The sequence below is a fragment of the Prionailurus viverrinus genome, chromosome C1 (genome assembly GCF_022837055.1).
Source record: "Prionailurus viverrinus isolate Anna chromosome C1, UM_Priviv_1.0, whole genome shotgun sequence".
Classification (NCBI taxonomy): Eukaryota; Metazoa; Chordata; class Mammalia; order Carnivora; family Felidae; genus Prionailurus; species Prionailurus viverrinus.
Genome location: NC_062568.1, coordinates 3,492,284 through 3,511,393, shown reverse-complemented (window position 1 = coordinate 3,511,393; position 19,110 = coordinate 3,492,284). Strand labels below are relative to the sequence as shown.

General features: G+C 51.2%; 1 long non-coding RNA gene across 1 annotated transcript; it reads right to left on the bottom strand.

Annotated features, from left to right (window-relative positions):
- Positions 1–15,826: 15,826 nt before the first annotated feature.
- Positions 15,827–19,082, bottom strand: LOC125173294 (uncharacterized). The gene is made up of 3 exons (XR_007154986.1): positions 18,761–19,082; positions 18,340–18,450; positions 15,827–16,978 (listed from the first exon to the last, which is right to left on the bottom strand). It is a non-coding gene; the product is annotated as an uncharacterized LOC125173294 (long non-coding RNA).
- Positions 19,083–19,110: the final 28 nt, after the last annotated feature.

Genomic DNA, 19,110 nt, shown 5'->3' with positions numbered 1-19,110 from the left:
AACCAAAAGGTGACAGACTGTGTTAGATCCCAAGAGACTAAAGAGACATAACCAAGACTCATGGGCGAACCTCGACTGGATTCCGGAGAGCAGGAAAAACCTCCAGCTTTAAGAGACAGGTGGGGGACAATTGGAGAGATTTGAATACAGATGGTGTCCTGGATGCTATTATGGTTGTGAAAATAGCGTTGTGGTTTTGTGGCAGAACATCCTTGGTAGGAGATGCTGAGATATTTAGAAGTGAAGCATCGAGCTGTCAGCAACTAATTGTTCAGCAAAATAAAAGTAACACAGAAAGGGGGAGAGAAAGAGAAAGCAAGCATGACAAAACGTTAACAGTTGGAGAATCTAGGGGAAGGTGGAGGGGCATTTGATGTACCCCTTTTTTCAACTTTTCTGTGGGTTTCACAATGTCAGACTAAAATGTTGGGGTGGGGGCAACTGCACGGTGAGCAGAGCGTGCTAACAGGCATGCTGCCAGGCCAAGGCCAGCTGCCACCCACGCGGGAAGCTCAGAACAGCTCCCTGAATTGCACTAGACTAACCTTCCTTTTTTTTTTTTTTTAAATTTTTTTAACGTTTATTTATTTTTGAGACAGAGAGAGACAGAGCATGAACGGGGGAGGATCAGAGAGAGAGGGAGACACAGAATCGGAAGCAGGCTCCAGGCTCCGAGCCATCAGCACAGAGCCTGACGCGTGGCTTGAACTCACGGACCGCGAGATCGTGACCTGAGCCGAAGTCGGACGCTTAACCGACTGAGCCACCCAGGCGCCCCTAGACTAACCCTCCTTTTAAGTCTTCCTGAAGGCAGCGGGAAGGGTGTACATTTCACTTTCCTTGAACCCCCTTCCCGCGCTCAGCACGTGGTAAAACTCCCACCATTTGCAGATGCTCTGAACGCAACGCCCTTTGGGAGAGTTTAGTGAATGGCAAAGGCACCTGGCAAACACATACGGGGGGAGAGAGGAGTCTTCCAGAGTCCCGGGATGAGGACTCCACGTTCCAGGACCTGTGAGGCTTCTGGTTGGTTGCAGCCCTGTGCTCAGATGGGGGGAGGGGGTCTACCTGCCAAGTCTCCCCCTCTTATCTTCTAGGACACCTGGGGCTATTCCTAAGTGGACCTCAGACTCTGCTGGGGAAGCCTTTCTATTTCTTTCCAGCACCACCCTGGCTCAAATATAGCATTTGTCCACTCACTCGCTCATTTATTCAACCATTTGACAAGTATTTCTTGAGCATCAGGCACTGTTTGGGGCAGGAGGGATGCCCTGAAGAACAGGTAGCCATGGTTTCTGTTCTCAAAGCAAATCGCAACCGTGAAAAGAGCCACGAAGGGGAGGAACAAGGTGCCAACAGAGCTGGTAAGGGGAAAAACTGCTGAGGTGACATTTCAGTGACAAGCAGGAAATACAATCTGGGGCTCTGGGGCTGGGATGGATTTGGGTGACGATAAGGAGGAGGGTGTGGAGGGACACTCCCAGGGTTCTGACCTGTATAACTGCCTAGATGATGATGGTGGCCTCAAAAGGACATCCTGGAAAAGGCCTGCAGTGAAGGGAAGTGACAGACATCCACGCAGGCCACTGCACGGCAGAAAGGCACACGGAGAAGCATGGGCTGCGCTGGGGACCTGTGAGTCATTACAGGGGCTACGTGTGGCCGGAGCAGGGCAAGGCGGCTCTGGCTGGCTGGCTGGAAGGATGCCTTCCCTTCCGCCCCTGACAGCAAGGGTGGCCGGGATGTGGAGGAGGGGAACCGCTTGGGGACATACGCATAAACACCCTCTCTGTCACACACACACACACACACACACACACACACACACACACACACTTCTGTTTCTCAGGATTTGCTATCCCGCACGTGTCTGATTAACTATGCAAAAGTTGGGCATCATTTTATTTGCCCAAATTCCGTTGAGGGAAAAGTCAGTATCAGCACTGGAGAATGGAGCCCCTCTCTGCCACACTCCTGCCCCATGGTTTCCCAAGAACAAGAAACTCGGGGCGAGCACGCCTCACATGCAACAAGCCCAGGGGACTGTCTCACTTCTGGGTGGACCTAGAGCAAGATGGGGCAAAATAGGGCACGTGTGGAAGAAGGAAGAGTCAAAGGGGTGCAAACCCCCAGGGATGAGTAGAAAATGTGGGTTGGGATGTGCATTCATTTCCTGGGGCTCCTGCAACAAATTAGCATAAACTTGTTGGCTGGAAACAACAGAAACTTATTGTCTTGCCGCTCCGATGGCTGCCAAGTCCAAAATCAAGGTGTCAGCGGGGCCACACTCCCTCCGGAGGCTCTAGGGAAGATTCTGTTCCTGCGTCTCCCAGTTTCTGGTGGCTCTGGGCGTTTCCTGGCTTGTGACTACATCACTCCAATCTCTGTTTCCATGCTCACGTGGCGTTCTCTTCTTCTGTCTGCGTGTCTCTTCCCTGTGCGTCTCTTGTAAGGACACTTGTCACGGGATACAGGGCCCATCCAGATAATGATCCCATAGATCTCTTCATTTCAAGATCCTCAACTATGTCTACAAAGACCCTTTTTCCAAATAAGGTCACATTCACAGGTCCCATGAATTACTACGTGGACGTATATTTTGGGGGCCACCATTCAACCCACTACAGGATGAGGCTCTCACAGAACATGGGGGTTAGGAGGCAGCGGTTAAGATCTCTCTCTTTCTAGCGTGGTACTAGCAGCTTGTGGGCAGGGCCACTCATACTAGAACTGCACTGAGAAACCCATCACTCCCTTGGGCTCTCACCACTTCTCAAGAAGAAAACAGAAGGCATTCTGGGAAATGCTGATAGGCCCCAAAGCCCTTCCCAGCTATGCAAATGACACCTCCTCTTCTGGGCCTATTTCCAAGCCCCCCCTCCCTTTGCTGGCCACCCCAGGACCTTGCTATCTCATCTTCCAGTGGACTCTATGACTCTGGGCTTCGATCTTGTTGAACCCCTGGACAAGCATTTGCTAGCTGCCCACTTTATGCCGGACCCAGGCTTCTGAGAAAACCCATTTGGCAATTAACCCTGCTAATGGCTTTGGCGTGCTAGCCTTGGACCCGTACTGTGAAGTCCCAGATTTCCTCGAGGGGGAGGGGAGGGTTAGCAAGAGGTTCAAAGGTCAGTACAAGACGCTAAAATTCCTTTAGCCAAAATCACTCTTGGAGACCACCTTTAAACCACCAAGAACCAGACCCTGAAGTTCTAAAGCAAAAATTTGTTCCCTTGCTCGGTAGGTAAGCTATTCCTTACCTTGGGGCAGATCTAGTTTGAAAACGGAGGTGGGAAGAGGGTAGAGGAATTTTTCTCTTTTATTTTCTCATTTCCAGATTTCACAGTTGGCTTTCCTAAATTATGGGCATGCTGGTGGCAATTCACTGTGTGTTATTCTTCTCATGGATGAGCCACGCTGACCCAAGCTCCCTGAGAACAGAAGGAAACCACTTCATCTCCCCCTGGAACGGGCCAAAGAGCAGCCCGTACAAGGCTGGACAGAGCAGGTGCCGGATAAAGTCACTGAGGCAACGTAGGGAGGAAGGAGGAGGATGTGAGCATCCTGTGGGTCTCACTCATCCAAGTGGCTTCAGATATTTTCCCAAACGGAGATTGTTCCCATCAAGAGGAATTCTGGGGTGAGCTGTTAATAGATGGCTTTCTCACCTCAATCCCCAGGTTCGGTGCCTTTCCTCGGGGTCAAATACCCATCCAAAGCCACGACAAGGACAGACAAAGGCCCACCCAGCCAGCTCTGGAGTTATAGGCGGCAGCCGTGAAAGAGAGCCACTGTGCCCGGTGCCTGAGACAGAGCTCAGCACATAGTGGAGGCTTAACAAATGTTGACTGTCTCAGAGATTCTCGGTCTGCCAATCTCAGCCAGGGCCCTGGGGCTCCCTGTATCAGTCAGCGTTCTCCAGAGAAACAGAACCAACAGGACGCATAGAAAGAGAGAGATTTGTTTTAAGGGATTAGCTCACATGATTCTGGAGGCTGGCAAATCCAAAATCTGCTGGGTGGGCTGGAGATCCAGGGATGACCTGATGCTGCAGTTGGAGTCCGAAGGCATTCTCCTGGCGAATTCCCCCTCTCTTGAGGGAGGTCAGTCGTAAGGCCTTCAACTGATTGGATGAGGCCCACCCACATTATGGCAAACAGTCTGCTTTACTCGAGTCCACTGATTTAAATGTTAAGCCAATCTTTAAAATACATTCACAGAGGGGCACCTGGGTGGCTCAGTTGATTGAGCCTCCGACTTCGGCTCAGGTCATGATCTCACAGTTCGTGAGTTCGAGCCCCGCGTTGGGCTCTGTGCTGACGGCGCAGAGCCTGGAGCCTGCTTCGGATTCTGTGTCTCCCTCTCTCTGCCCCTTCCCTACTCACGCTCTGTCTCTGTCTCTCAAAAATGAATAAATGTTAAAAAAAAATAAAAAATAAAATACATTCACAGAAACATCTAGAACATTTGACCAAACATACGGGTGCTATGGCCCAGCCAAATTGACACATAAAATTAATTAACCATCACACTCCCCAACACCTGTCCCACCAAGGCCTTCTGGGGATCGCTGAGGATTCTGGTTCTCCCTCTCATTCTCTCTGCCTCTCCCTTTCAGGCTGGGCTGACCCTGAAACTCTCCCTTGCCCTGTTCTACCCAAAGAGGTCCAGGCACTTAAACTCCTCTTTCCTGGACTTTTCTTTTTCCAGCCAGGCAGTTCCCAATACTTTGGCAGCTCCCAGAATTCTATTCTCCTCAAGACCTCTAGATGGAATCAAGGGTTGTTGGCTGTGCAGGTGGCTCTCCCCGCCCCCTCTTCCTGCTCCTCCCTCCCCACTGCATCACTGCCAGCCCGGACCAGCAGGAAACAAGATTAGGATTAATTGGGATCAATTAATTACCTTGCTTACTTTTCTTCTAGAGCTTAACACCATGTGAAACAATAGTATTGTTCTGCCTGTTTGTTGTTTGTCTCTCTCCTACGAAAATATAAGCTCCGGGCGGGCGGAGATCTCATCCCCGGAGCCCAGCCCAGCAACGGGCACAAAGAGCGCATCAGAGTATTTGTTGATTGAATGAAAAACATTTACTAAACTTTTCTGTTCGACATATGCTATGTTTAAGTGTGGACTTAAGCTCCGCTAGTATGCAATTTACGATCTCTGAGCATCTCCACACACGTGCCAAATGGCCTTCCTTTCTCTCTGCCTGGGAACTAGACCCTGCCTTCTCTGAGCCGTGGATTCGCCTCCCCGCCTCTCTCCTGGAGTCCGCCCCCAGTTGAGCGTCCCAGGGCAAGGACTGCGTCCCCAGAGGCATAGGAGCTGAGTCAGTGAGAGATGCGTGGGGTCAAGTTGGAGGAAAGGGAGCAGGGCACACAGGAGGAGGCAGGTGGCGGCTAGCTCTGTTCAGCCCGCGGATCCGTCCACACAGTCAGTTCCGGGGCGAAAGAGGCGAGGGGTGTGCTTCTGCGGCAGAGCTCCAACTTTGCACCCAGCTCTTCCTGAAACCCCTCCCGGCCCTGCCCCTGGGGACGCCTCAGGGCCACCTGGATCCGAAAGGCACCTGGATCAGAGGAAGCACATTGAGCTTTCCCCCTCCCGGGACTCTGCGAGCCCAGGCCGCCGGGACCGCGGCCCGGCAGCGCCACCTGGTGGGCGGAGTCGCTCCGCCCGCGCTAGGAGTCGCCGGTCAAGCCGGGGACCCGGTGTGGGAGGGCAGTTTCTACCGCAGGTGACTTGGCCCTTGGGAATGCAGGAATCCCCGCGCGCCTCTATCTAATCCTTACCAAGGCAGGACTCCGATTGATTCCCCTTTTTATTTCAAAAGTAATGTATATTTAATATGAAACACACTAGTAAACAAACAAAATCCCACCCATAGGGTTGCCAGATTAAAAAAAAAAAAAGAAAAGAAAAAAAAAAAGGACATCCCGTTAAATTTGGATTTCGGATAAACAATGAATAATTGCGTGGGCCTTGCTTGTTCTAAAATTTTTCAATTTATCTGAAATGCAAATTTAGCTGGATGTCCTTTTTTTTATTTGCTAAACCTGGCACCTCTATATTCATAACCTAGTTACACTCTAGTCAACACATTGAAGTATATTTATACAGCTTTTTAAAATCCGTATATGTACATTTTTTTACCCAAAAAAGCAGAAAGAGGCTCATAAGGTAGACTGTTTTGCAACCTCATTTTTCCACTTAACAATATCCCATGAACTTTTTTTAATAGCATCAAAGTTTCTCTTACAGCCTAGTTTTCCGTGCCGGCATAACATAAGACTCTGACATCTGGACGTAATTATAGTTTCCTGACCTTCTTCTTGTTTCCAAGGGCCCGACTGCCCTGGGCCTTCTCTGGTTTCCGGTACAACACTACCAGGCTCGCTTTCCTCCACCCTTGCTGCAGGTACCAGCCGGAATTCTGCAACCCAAGAAAGCAACAAGTGGGCCTTTCCTCAGAGAACCACTGAGGCCCGGGCTCAGGAATTAGACTGTGGGGTCAAAACCCTCCCTGCCACTCCTCACTCAACAGCAGCAAGGCCTTGGACATGGCCCGTAGCCTCTCGGCAACAGCCTCCTTGATTGCAAAGTGGGGCTGGTGATCATGGTAGGGTTACTGGGAAGATTAGCTTTCCACTTCCTCACCAGATGGCAACCTCCACGTGGGCGAGAAACTTTCATGCCCATCATGGCCACCATTATATTCTCATAGAATATACTTAATGCTTGCACATCACAGGCATTCAGGAAATGTATGCTGACCGGGATACCTGCGTGGCTCAGTCAGTTGAGTATCCAACTCTTGAGCTCAGCTCAGATCACGATCTCAGGGTTGTGAGTTCAAGCCCTGCACTGGGCTCCACAATGGGCGTGAGGCCTACTTAAAATACACGTGCACACACACACACACACACACATATATGTATATACCAAATGAGCAAATTTCAGATGCTTTTCCACAGGAGGAAAAAGTGTGACTGTCCACTTTGAGGGAGATAGTACAATGCTATTAGGATCTGTTATACGATAAACTGAGGCCTTTTAAGATTTTTGAGTTTATTTGAGCAAAACTCAGATTGGGAAGCACCAAACTGGAACTGGTTGGGAGCACTTTGCTGGTCAGAACCATGAGAAAGACAAACAGAGAAAGTGTAGAAGCAAAGAAAGGAATTCTTTGAGTGTAGCTTAAAGCCTCGTTGGCTGTCTGTGATTGGATGTTCTTAGCATTTTGATTTCTTAATCCCGAGGCATTTACAGGCTTAGATTTTGGTTTGCCTCCACAGGCCGCCACAGCATTAGAGACACATGAGTCTAATGGCTTCCTTGTTGAATTAATTTAACAGATCTGACCTGTGTTGTAGCTACAGGTTCCTGAACAGCCAGATTAGCCTGCGTGGCCTCTTCCCACAATAAGACAGCTGCCACACTTCCGGCTCAAGTAATTCGGTCATCAGGTTTGTGAGCTCCTTCTGCGGCAGAAAAGGTAAGTCTGTCTAGCATGTGGGTGGGCTTCAGGTTAGACAGACCGGGCTTGAATCCTGGCTCTGCCACTTCCTGGCTATGTGGCTTTGTTTTTTTAATGTTTATTTATTTTTGAGAGAGGCAGAGTGAGCGCATGAGCAGGGGAGGGGCAGAGAGAGCCGGAGACACGGAATCGGAAGCAAGCTCCAGGCTCTGAGCTGTCAGCACAGAGCCCGACAAGGGGCTTGAACCCACAAACTGTGAGATCATGGCCTGAGCCCAAGTCAGATGCTTAACTGACTGAGCCACCCCGGTGCCCCCTGGCTATGTGATTTTGTAGTAGTTTCTTACGGCTGCAAATGCCCACACCTTAGCAGCTTAGAACAACACACATTTGCTGTCTTACGGTTCTGTGGGTTGGAAGTCCCGACACGGGTCTCACTGGACTAGAATGCAGAAGTTGGCAGTGCTGGGTTCCTTCCTGGAAAAGCTCAAAGGAAAATCCATTTCTGCCATACAGCGAACGCTGGTGTTCCCCCCAAATCCACATGTTGAAATCCCAACCACTGATGTGATGGTATTGGGGGTGGGGGGTCTTTGGAGGCGACTTGATTAGGTCTTGAGGGTGGAGCCGTCTGGCCCACCCCTTCCACACAGCAAGATGATGACTGTCTATGAACCAGGAAATGGGTTCTCACCAGACACGGATATGCGCCGGTGGCTCGATCTTGGACTTTCCAGCCTCCAAAAGTAGGAGAAATACATTCCTGTTGTTTATAAGCACCCCTGGACTATGATATTTTTGTTATGGCAGCCGAAGATGACTAAGACTGTTCTCTTGCCTTTTCCGGCTTCCGCATGCTGCCCACATTCCTTGGCACGTGGCCCCTCTCCTCCATCCTTAAAGCCAACGCTCTGGCATTCTTCTAGAGTCACATCTTCCTCTGACTCATCCCTTCTCCTTCCCTTTTAGGACCTTTTAATTATATCAGGCCTACCTGGGTAATCCAAAATAACCTCCCTATTTTAAAGTGAGGGACTAGCAACCACAATTCCATCTGCAACTTTAATTCACCTTTACCAGGTAACCTAACAAAGTCACCGGTGTAGGGATTAGGACACGGGCAACTTTGGGGGACCATGATGCTGCCTACCACAGACCTAGAGTAATTACATAACCTCCAAGAGTTCGCTTCGTCATAAAGTTCCTGAAGCTCATAAAGGTGGCTGGAGCAGGGATGAAGGGTGGTGATCACATGAGTCATTTATCGCTGTGTAACAAGCTACCACAAAACTTAGCGGCATAAAACAATATTATCTCACCCCCTTCTGAGGGTCAGCTATCAGTGAGGAGGTTAGCTGGGTAGTCTAGTGTGGGTCTTTCACAAGGCTGCAGTCAAGGTATCAGCCAAGGGTCCCCTCATCTGAAAGGTTGCCTAGGGCCGAAAGCTTCCAAGATGGCTCCCCGTGTGGCTGTTAGGACGCCTCAGTGCCTCACCCGTGGACCCCTCCACAGGCTGTTTGAGTGTCCTCACAAGGTGGCAGCTGGCTCCCCTAGAAAAAGCAATCCAGGAGAGCCAAACAGAAGCCACAATGTCTTTTTACCTATTTAAAATAATTAAATGATTTTTCAAAATAAATAAGAATCACCCACATCACTCTATTTGATCTATTTCAGGGGTTTCTAAGCATTATCAGCGGGATCCTTCCTCAAATGAAATGTCATAGGGCATCTCAATTTGGCAACGGGCCATAAAGGCAAGGGACCCCAATGAGTGCAAGGCGTGGGACCGTCTACACACCTCTCACACTTCAGTTTACAAACCTCTGGATTCAACCTTTTATCTGAGCGGGAACTTCCTGACTTTTCAAAGTTAGAAATGAGAGCTTTTATGAGATTTGAAATAGTCAATCCTTTCTTCTCAATATCTTATTAGGAAAATATTTTATTTTATAAATATTTTAGTCAGAAAACCCCCCCACCTTAGGGGAGCCTGAGTGGCTCAGTCGGTTAAGCATCCACCCCTTGACTTCGGCTCGGGTTACGATCTCACGGTTTGTGGGTTCAAGCCCCACATTGTGCTCTGCGCTGGCCGTGAGGAGCCTGCTTGAGATCCTCTCTCTCTCCCTCCCTCTTTGCCCCTCCCCTGCTCACATGCTCTATCTCCCTCTCTCTCTCAAATAAAAATTCTTTAAAAAGGAAAACGTCTTAAAGAAAAAAAAAAAGGAAAGAAAACTGCCACCTTCAAAGGAAGGAAGAAAGGGTTAATCATTTGGTTAGAACAGAAATTTCCAACCTTTTCTCACTGTGCCCTTGAAACTGTGTACCCAGAAGGCTTTATAACCTGAGAGCCTAAAATAAGTAGAGGAAGGGGTTTTTTCCGGGTAATCTCCTCTCCCCCTTCCTCAACCAGCCTTCCCCTTCCCTCCCTATCTCCCCACCTATATCAGTCAAGATTAGCCTCCAGAAGCCAGTAGGACAGACGGTTAGCCCCACCTCAGCCTCAGGATGCCACGGGACTTGCTAGGTCCTGGAAGGTACCTACAATTTGCAGCCCGTCCCGTCTGGGTTTAGATTCCAGACCTAACTCACTAGCTAGTTGAATTTCTCCAAGTTACTTAATCCCTCTGAACCTTGGTTTCTGCATCTATAACTTGGAGACAGTGCCCTCTCCATTGCCGATTCGCAGTAAAGATGACATATGTTTATACCCAGCACACGGAAGGACCTCGGTCAATGGGGGCAATTATTACCAGACGCAAAGGAGAGTCTGTTAAATGTCCCTCAATATCTTCTCACCCTTTCTTCCTTTTTGTAACAGAAGGGTTAACTGGGTGCCTGGCCACTCAAGCAGAGGCCACATCTCCCAGCCTTTCCTGCCACCAATATGGTCACACAGCTAATTCTGGCCAACGGCATATGAGTAGAAATGATTCACCCAACTTTCTAATCATGCCCTAGAAAGGATGCTTCCTTCCTCTCCCTCCTGTCTTTGTATGTCTCACTGTCCGGGAGATGAAGGGTCCCGGGCCAGCTGTCCTAGAGGCAGGAAAGGAAGCCGCCTCTTGAAGGGACAGAGAGCCTCTCCGCCACCTCTAGATCACTGAGCTCAGTAGAAATAAATGTCATTTCTAAGCCAATATATCCTTGGATCTATTTGTTACATCACCTTCTAGATGAATCATGAAGGAGTTCAAAGTTGTTGAGGAGGAAACTTTTTCCCTCCTTCCCTTCTGGGTTCTTTAGGTGGTCTAGGAATTAAACTGACATGCAACAGATTAACAGGAGAAAAACATTTAATTCTGTACACACGGGAGCCCCATAAAAACATGAGACTCAAAGGCAGTCGGGCAATTGAGGCTTATGTGCCATCGTGAGCTAAGAAAAGGGACAGCGGCCCTGGGTCTCCAAAGGGGAGGAAGACACTTCACAAGACGATGAGAAGAGCAGACGTTTAGTAATCAGATGTTGAGCTCACCATGCAGGTAAGTCTATCAGATAAATTATCTCTGGTAATATCTCTCTTTCTGGGCCAGACCCCCATGTAAATTCTTTTAGGCAGTTAAGAATTTTCCTGAGTCTTTGAGTCTTGACTGCCTTCAGCTCAAAATAATCCACATGCCCAAGTAATGCATTTTGGGTCGTATATTCTGCCTCCCTTCAGAGTGTATGCTCAGGAGTCTTAGAATCCACTTTTTAACACTAGCACATACAGCACCTGCTTTAGTGCCACTTTCTGCCAGATCTCTCCCTCCCGGGGGGAAGAAAAATGGCCCCAAGAAGGGCTGTTAGGGATGGCTGGGCTCCGGCCTCATCCTCCTACGCTCTAAGGTCACACAGAGTCCTGCCACCTCCTGCTCCTCTCTCCATGCTGTGTCTTCACTCTGCCCAGGGATGTGGCCTAGGTGGGACCCTTTGGCAGTGGCCCTTGAGTCTTAACCTTGCGCTGAAGGGCAGTACTCCGTGTCAGACAGGTGAATGCAAAGGTCCTCTGACACCTCTGTCCGACTCTTTGAACTGATGTCGGGGAACACAACATTGGGCCCCACCCCCCACCCCTGCAGCCCGGGGCTGCCTTTGCCCCCAGGCATGGGGGACAGAGCAGGAGAGCGAAGCACCCTACCCTCCTGACAGTTCAGTTCAACTCCAGCCCTTCCTAACTGGTACTCCCCAGTTCGGGACTTGATAAAAGCGGGTTTAGAAAGGGCGAGTCAAGTCCTGGCCCAGGTAAGGGCCTCCTCCCTCGCAGCGTGATCCAAATCCTAAGACTCCCGTGCTCAGCCCAGAGCTGGGATCCTGCTTCAGATTCTGTCTGTCTGTCTGTCTGTCTCTCTCTCTCTCTCTCTCTGACCGTCACCCGCTCTCACTGTCTTCTCAATCTCAAAAATAATTTAAAAAAATTTTTTTTTAAGATTCACACACTCAGGTTAACCTGTGCAATAGCAGACACCTGGGTGGCACGGCGACAGGTATGACGCATCCTGGAAGAAACTCGCATCGATTTATAATACAGCGGCCCAGCACCCTAGGAAAGGGTCACCCATGAGTCCCTAATTCTGACCTTTTCCATTTGCTGAGGGGAAGGGAGGGGGCTGGAGATGTTCTTACCAACACTGTCCAGATGGAAGGTGAGCTGAGTGTCTGGTCCAAGGCTGAAAAACCAGGACCCCAACAATGTCCATCCTGCTTCTGCAAAGCTGCGGGGGTCTTCTCCATTACCTGGTCTTCCCCAGTTCCCAGGCCTGAGGGGTCCTGCAGCTTTCGGCAGGATTCCAGCTGGGGTTTTCTGGTTGACAGGTTGCTTTTCAGAGTCTTTAACTTACATATATTTAAAAATAATGCTAAACAACCTAAAAAAGCTCATTTAAACATTTTTTTCATTTAATTTTTTTTAACGTTTTATTCATTCTTGAGAGAGAGAGAGACAGAGCATGAGCAGGGGAGGAGCAGAGTGAGAGAGGGACACAGGATCCGAAGGTGGCTCCAGGCTCCCAGCCGTCAGCACAGAGCCCGACGCGGGGCTCGAATTCACAAGCTGTGAGATCATGACCTGAGCTGAAGTCGGACGCTCAAGCGACTGAGCCACCCAGGTGCCCCTCGTCTAATTCATTTTAGAGAGAGAGATCGTGCACGCCAGCAGGGGAGAGGGGCAGAGAGAGAGATAGAATCTCAAGTAGGCTCCACGCTCAGCACAGAGCCTGAAGTGGAGCTTGATCCCATGACCCTGGGATTGTGACCTGAGCCGAAATCAAGAGTTGAACACTCAGGGGCGCCTTCAGCTCAGGTCATGATCTTCGTGGTCTATGGGTTCGAGCCGCATGTCAGGCTCTGTGCTGACAGCTCGGAGCCTGGAACCTGTTTCAGATTCTGTGTCTCCCTCTCTCTCTCTGCCCTTCCCCCAATCATTCTCTCTCTCTCTCTCTCTCTCTCTCTCAAAAATAAATAAAACACTTTAAAAAAAATTTTTTTAAAGAGTTGGACGCTCACTGACTAAGCCACCCAAAGCTCATTTATTAAAAAAAAAAAAAAAAAATCCGCAAAGGGAAAAATCTTCCCCACCATTGAACTCTAGTCACTGTGGCCATCTTGACTGCCTTTGCCCCACCTCCCCAGGGCAGGGAAGGAGGTTTTATGCTTTTTGTTTTTGTTTTGCTAAAGATTTTTCTGGCACTTTGACAAGCCTCTGATACCCTGTGAGATACATATTGATCTCTGCCTCCAGTTCCTGAAACCCTTGCGATGTCTTAAGTCATAAGGGCACTAAGAGCATTTTTTTGTTCCAACATTTGGTCATTGACCCTGTCCCTGACACTGAGCTCCTAAATCCCTTGGAATTTCCTAGGTAATAGGAGTGGCTTTTGTTCTAATGGAGTGACTCTGGGTGGGCTCCTGGAAGGAGGCAGGCCACCGGCAAGACCAAGTCATGATTAAAAGCTTGGGATTTCCAGATTCTTCGCCTCCAGAGAGGGAAAAGGGCTAGGGATAGAGTTCATCATTGATCGTGCCTACATGAAATCCCAATAGGGTTGGGGTTTAGAGAACTTTCAGGTTGAGAAACACATGGGAGTTCAGGGAGAGCGGTGTGCCCCGAAGTGGCAGGGAGGCTCCGTGCCCCTTCCCACGCCCCTTGCCCTTTACATCCCTTCCCTCTGGATACTCATCTGTGTCTTTTATCAAATCCTTTTATAATAAACTGGTCAACATTGAGTAAACTGTTTTCCCGAGTTCTCTGAGCCATTCTAACAAATCAATCACACCAGAGGAGGGGACAGTGGGAAACTCAGATTTACAGCCAACTGGTCAGAAGCACAGGTAACGACTGGCAGCTGGAGGTGGGGGCAGTCTCGTGGAATTAATCTATGGGATCTGATACCATCTCCAGGAAGATAGCGTCAGAATTTACTTAAATTGGGGCGCCTGGGTGGCTCAGCTCAGGTCACGATCTCCCGGTTGGTAAGTTCCAGCCCCACATGGGGTTCACTGCTGTCAGCATAAAGTCTGCTTTGGATCTTCTGTCTCCCTCCCTCTCTGCCCCTCCCCAACTCATGCGCTCACGCTCCCTCTCTCTCTTTCAAAAGAAGTAAACATTGAAAAAATAAAAAAAAGAACTGAGTTAAATTGTAGGACTCCCAGCTGGTGTCACAGAATTGCTCAGTGTAGGGAAAACAAAAAAACAAAAACAAAAACATGTATTTGGTGACCAGAAGTGTCAGGACGCGGTTTGGTGTGAGTAGCAAAGGAGAAATACAGGGGGGAAAGGCTAGATTTTTCTAATACATACACATAGAAGACTGGATGGAAGCGGACCCCAAACCATCTCCTGTAGTCCCAGTAGTTCAGTCTTGGACCGGGACCCTGGCTCCCAGATCGTCCAGAGAGCAGCTGGGCCCAGCCACCATAGGGCGCGCCTCCCAGGCTCAGCCATCTAGAACCAGCCTCTTTGTTCCTCACTGTTTTCCAAATATCCCAGATGCAGTGAGCACCCAGGTCCACTGCTTTTTAAACGTCCACCAGGTGCACAAAAAGCTGTTTTACTTGGAGGCTGGGGCATAATGGTGCATCCGCGAGGTAAAAGGCTTTTGCCCTTTTGACACCGAAGTCATACGAAGTGACAGAGAAACTAAACACAGCTGGCGTTAGAGCAGCCAGCAACAGCAGTTTCCCTGTGTTGAAAGATTTCCAAAAAGTAGAGAGCGCAGGCCCTTGGTCAGGACAGGAAGAGGCAGGACGCTGGGGTATTGTGGCCTGCTCCAGGGAAGGGCAGCTTGTCCCGTGACCAACAGAGGCCCGGGCCCGGAGGGGCAAGAGAGCCGGACTGGACATGGAGCCTGGGGACGGGCCCTCCAGGGCCCCGCACGACGGGACGGATGAGTCACCGCAGCGGGCTGCGGCCCAGTGCATCGAGGGCCACCGCCTGATACTGCTGTCGGGCGAGCTTTGGAAGAGCGACCAGTGCTGCCTGACCCTGCAGGACATTCCGGAGCAGGCCCCTGCCAATCAGTCCTCCCGGCCCTCGTCCGCCCGAGCCACCAGCGGGCACAGCAGCTCCAGCAACTGCGCCGCGCGGCGGCCCAAGCGCTCGGGCGACCGCTTGTGGAAGCCCGCCCGCCGACTGCCCCGCCGCCAAGTGCAAGCGCCCCACCCGGGAGAGGCCACGCCACCGGTGCAAGACTGCAGACCCGTGCGAGCGCGTGACGGCTCGGGCTCTGGCCGGGACCTGTGGTTCCGAGGCGGTGGAGGAGCCGGCGCCGGGATGCCGGGAGCCGGGAGCGCCGCTGCTCCTGGCGCTGTGCTGCGCGTCGGCCGCTGCGCTCCAACCTGCGGCGGCCGCGGCTGCTCCTGCAGCAGGTGCACGCGCGGGATCGCCAGCCGCTCGCCGCGCTCGTCGGAACCGTCGTGCAGCCGCGGCCCGAAGAGGAGGAAGAGGCGCGCCGCCCCGTGGAGACCCTGCTCTGCAGCGCCTTCGCGCCGCACCGCCCCACCGTGGAGGTGCACACGGCGGTGTTCGGCCCGAGCCGCCCCGAGGGCAGCCTGGACGTCCCGCGCGTCTGCCGCCGAGCGCGGGGCTGCGTCCCCCTAGCGCAGCCGGAGACCCGGACGGATGGTGAGGGGCCCGAAAGCGGGGGTGTGGGAAAACTGCAAGAACGGAGGGAGTGCTGTGCTGGTCCAGTGTGGTGGACAAGCCCCCGATGTCACCGTCCCTCTCCTCGTGGCCCTACCTGCACCACTCTGGGTGCAGATTAATTAGATTTCTCGCCCCAGGTGTGCTCACGGGGCGATCTCCGGTCGAAAATGTTCGAATTTATTTAACGTGTAGAGTTACACTTGCACCCACCCACCCGACCCCTTGCCCCCTTGCCCCGTACTCCAAATCACACTTTTTTGCAAGGTACAGGTTTGGGAGTTTGTAGGACCTGGGCCCACACCTTCCTCTTCACATCCACTTATTCCTTGCTTGGTTCTGGAGGCTTCTCCTCCAAAGAAATCCCAATTTACAGTAAAAACTGCCTACTGTGAACCAGGCACTGTACTAAGGGCTTTTTGGGTCTTAGCCTCGCAATTGTGTTCCGGAAGAGGTGCTACGTCAGAGTAGCTGGCCGACTGCGCGATTCTTATTCAGCCCTTGAGAGCTTTCCTATCAAGGAATCCAGGCCTGTGGGCCCAGAGGGTCGATCTGTGGGTCTAGGGCCCTGGACAGGGGGCTCAGAAACGAGCACCAAGTGCCTTCTGTCTCTGAAGTCCCCTCCAGAGGCAGCAGCAGGGCTCAGAGCACCAGTGCTCTGGGCAGGGTGGTCCAATGTCCAGTTGCTCAAGGCTCTGCCACCCTCCCACTTGGTGACCAGAGAGCAAGCTGTCTCCTCTGAGGACGAGTTGCCCTCCTGACATGTGGGGGCCAAGGGTCAGTTGGTGTCTGAGGTCTCATCCAACTCTACGACACTAGCTTCAGGACAAATATTGACACGCTTGCTCTCATGCCCTGGACACAGCCAGAGGGCCAGGATCACTGGGTGTGGATTTTAACACCCTCGGAACTGTATCTTGACTGCCTGACCTCGTATCCCCCATAGACTCCATCTTTCTCACTTTCCTGAATAGTCCATGAGGTTGCCCCATGGCTGCCATGTCCGGGAGGAGAGCTCAGACTGTTGGGTGGTCCTCAGCCAAGGCCAGAAAGCCCCAGTCCGTCCTTGAAAAGAACCCCATGGTGAGGCAGTCTGTGAGTGCCTTGTCCCCCATTGTCCATGCCCACCCTGCTTGCAATGATTTCCTGCTTTCTTCTTCCTCCTACCGTCGCCTTCAAGCGGCTTGTGTTGAGTTTCTTCTCTGGTCTTTGGCCCTCCAGGGCATTCACTGCCTGTGAGCAGGGACCACGTGAAAAGACAGGAGAAACGTCATCCTAACTCCACGCAGTATATGAATGATCTGGGGCTTGGAAAGGGAGAGGTCACTTCCAGGTAGGGATCTCAAGAAAGGCTGTAGCAGGAGAGGAGTCCACTTGGGATGGATCTGGAAGATGGGACAGAAAGGGAGAGAGGTCTGATGGAGGGGAAGGGCTTTCATACATGCAGGGAAGCAGGCCTCCGCGCTCGCGGCTGCCAAGGGCTGGACAAGGTCAACGAGCCTGGGACACTGGTCTGTGACTGTGTTCTAGAGGAGTCAGACTCCTGCCAGGACCTTGTGCTCCAGCCAGAAGGCAGGGGGGCCACGGAAGACCTTCTAGCAAAGTCCTGCAATGCCATTCTTCCTCGCCCCTCTGGGCCAGCCTCACTCTATAGGCACTGTCTCCCTGCTTCTTGCTTAAAGAACACACCCGTATTTTCTCCACTGCCGTAAACCTCTCACTCCTCTGTGTTTCCTCCATACTCTCCCCGGGAACAGGGACTTCTTTTCTGTGCCACTTGGCCCCTCGGTATGACGTGGCACGTTTCTTTCATCTACCAGGAAATACTACCCACATGAGTTTGCCTTATCTAATTCATTTAAACCAGTGGTTCTCAACCAGGGGCAATTTTCACACACACACGCACACACCGGAGACATTTAGCATTGTCTGTAGACATTTTGGGTGGCCACAACTTGGGGCGGGGAGGGCAGGGGGGACATGCTAGTGGCATCTCTTGGCAGAGGCCAAGGATGCTGCTAAACTTCTCCAACACACAGGAGAATTATCTGAGCCAAAATATCAGTAGAGCTGAGGTTGAGAAACCCTGGGTTGAACCAGGTGGAAACCCCAGGCAAAAGCCCACTGGTGTCTGAAAATTGAATACTGCAGAGATGAATGCCTTAGGAGTTCTTGATCTGTCTGCTTTATCTGGACGGGGTCCCTGACCCGGGTTTCCAGTCTCTGATTCTAAGTTGAATCCCCCAGAGGGATCCATCGCTCTTGACTTCAGGGAATTACTCACCTGCTCCCTGAACCTCCTCATGCTAAGGGTCAACCAAGTTCGATGCAACTTTATCGATCTGAGCCATCTTCCCCTTCTAATCCCTGGTGCCTTTTTTTTTTTTTTCCTTCAATCTTCTCAAGACCTTTTTTAATTCATTAACTTTAAGGCCTATATAATGATCCGATTCCCTATTGCCTTCTGAAATCATGAAAGAGCTCTGAATGAGAATTTGGCCTTGTCGATGCTTCCAACCAGCTGTGTCACCTTGGAAGGTGATTTAACTTCTCTAAACCTCAGTTTCTCTTCTTTAAGTTCTTTTCAGGCTCTAGAATCCCTAAACTACTTTCTGTCATTTCATATTTCATATTGGCTCTGGCCTTGCGTGGAGGTGCCTTCTGGCTATGTCTGCCCTTAACCTTGTCCTGGAGCAAGGGCATCACCCCCTAGGAACATGCAGTTAACAGCTGACTATTCACCCACCTGGTGATGCATCAGTAGTGGAGATAGGGTCTTCTAATCTGAACACATCCTGTGTTGCAGTCAGTGTGACATTTCAGGTTGTCTTTTAAAAATGCTTTATCCGCGTCCATCCTAAAAGGAAAATCATATTTTTACCTTCAGGAAAGATTCAGAGTCCCCTGATCGACCCGACGACTTTGGGGTTTAAGAGGTAGTCAGTTGTTGCCAGCGTAATGAGTTCGAACAAAGCTGGTATGTTTTCGGGGGAACTTCTTTCACCATAACTAAGGGTTCTTATTACAGCTGGGGATCCCCTGCCCCTTCCCACAGGAGGGAGGGCAGGTTTGGGAAGAAAGGAGAAGCTACTTTAAGAGAACCTGAGTGGGCAGGGGGGACGGGGGGACAGCTGATCCACGGACTCCCCAGTCTTCGGTAAAGTTACCTAAAACTCCCAGAGCACGTGGTGAAATCGTTTGGTTTTGGTATGTGGAAACCGGTGACAGAGCTGAGCGTCACATGAGCTTCACAGCCAGGGTGCCTCCGAGCGAAACAGAAAGCGCACAGGGACCCAGAAACACACCAGCGGGGAGGTGCCTGAAGGAGGCGCTCCGGTAGCAGAACCGTGGGGGTCCAGGTTGTCACAGGCCCTGTGGCCGGGCGGAACTAGGTGCTGGAGGGCCCAGCAGGTGCCTTCTGCCCATCCCAGTAACTGGGGAGGAGGGAGGGCAGCAGGCTAGTGTGGGCAGAGGACGCTGTCCGCAGAGCCCTGCCACAGGAGCCCCCCCTGGCTTT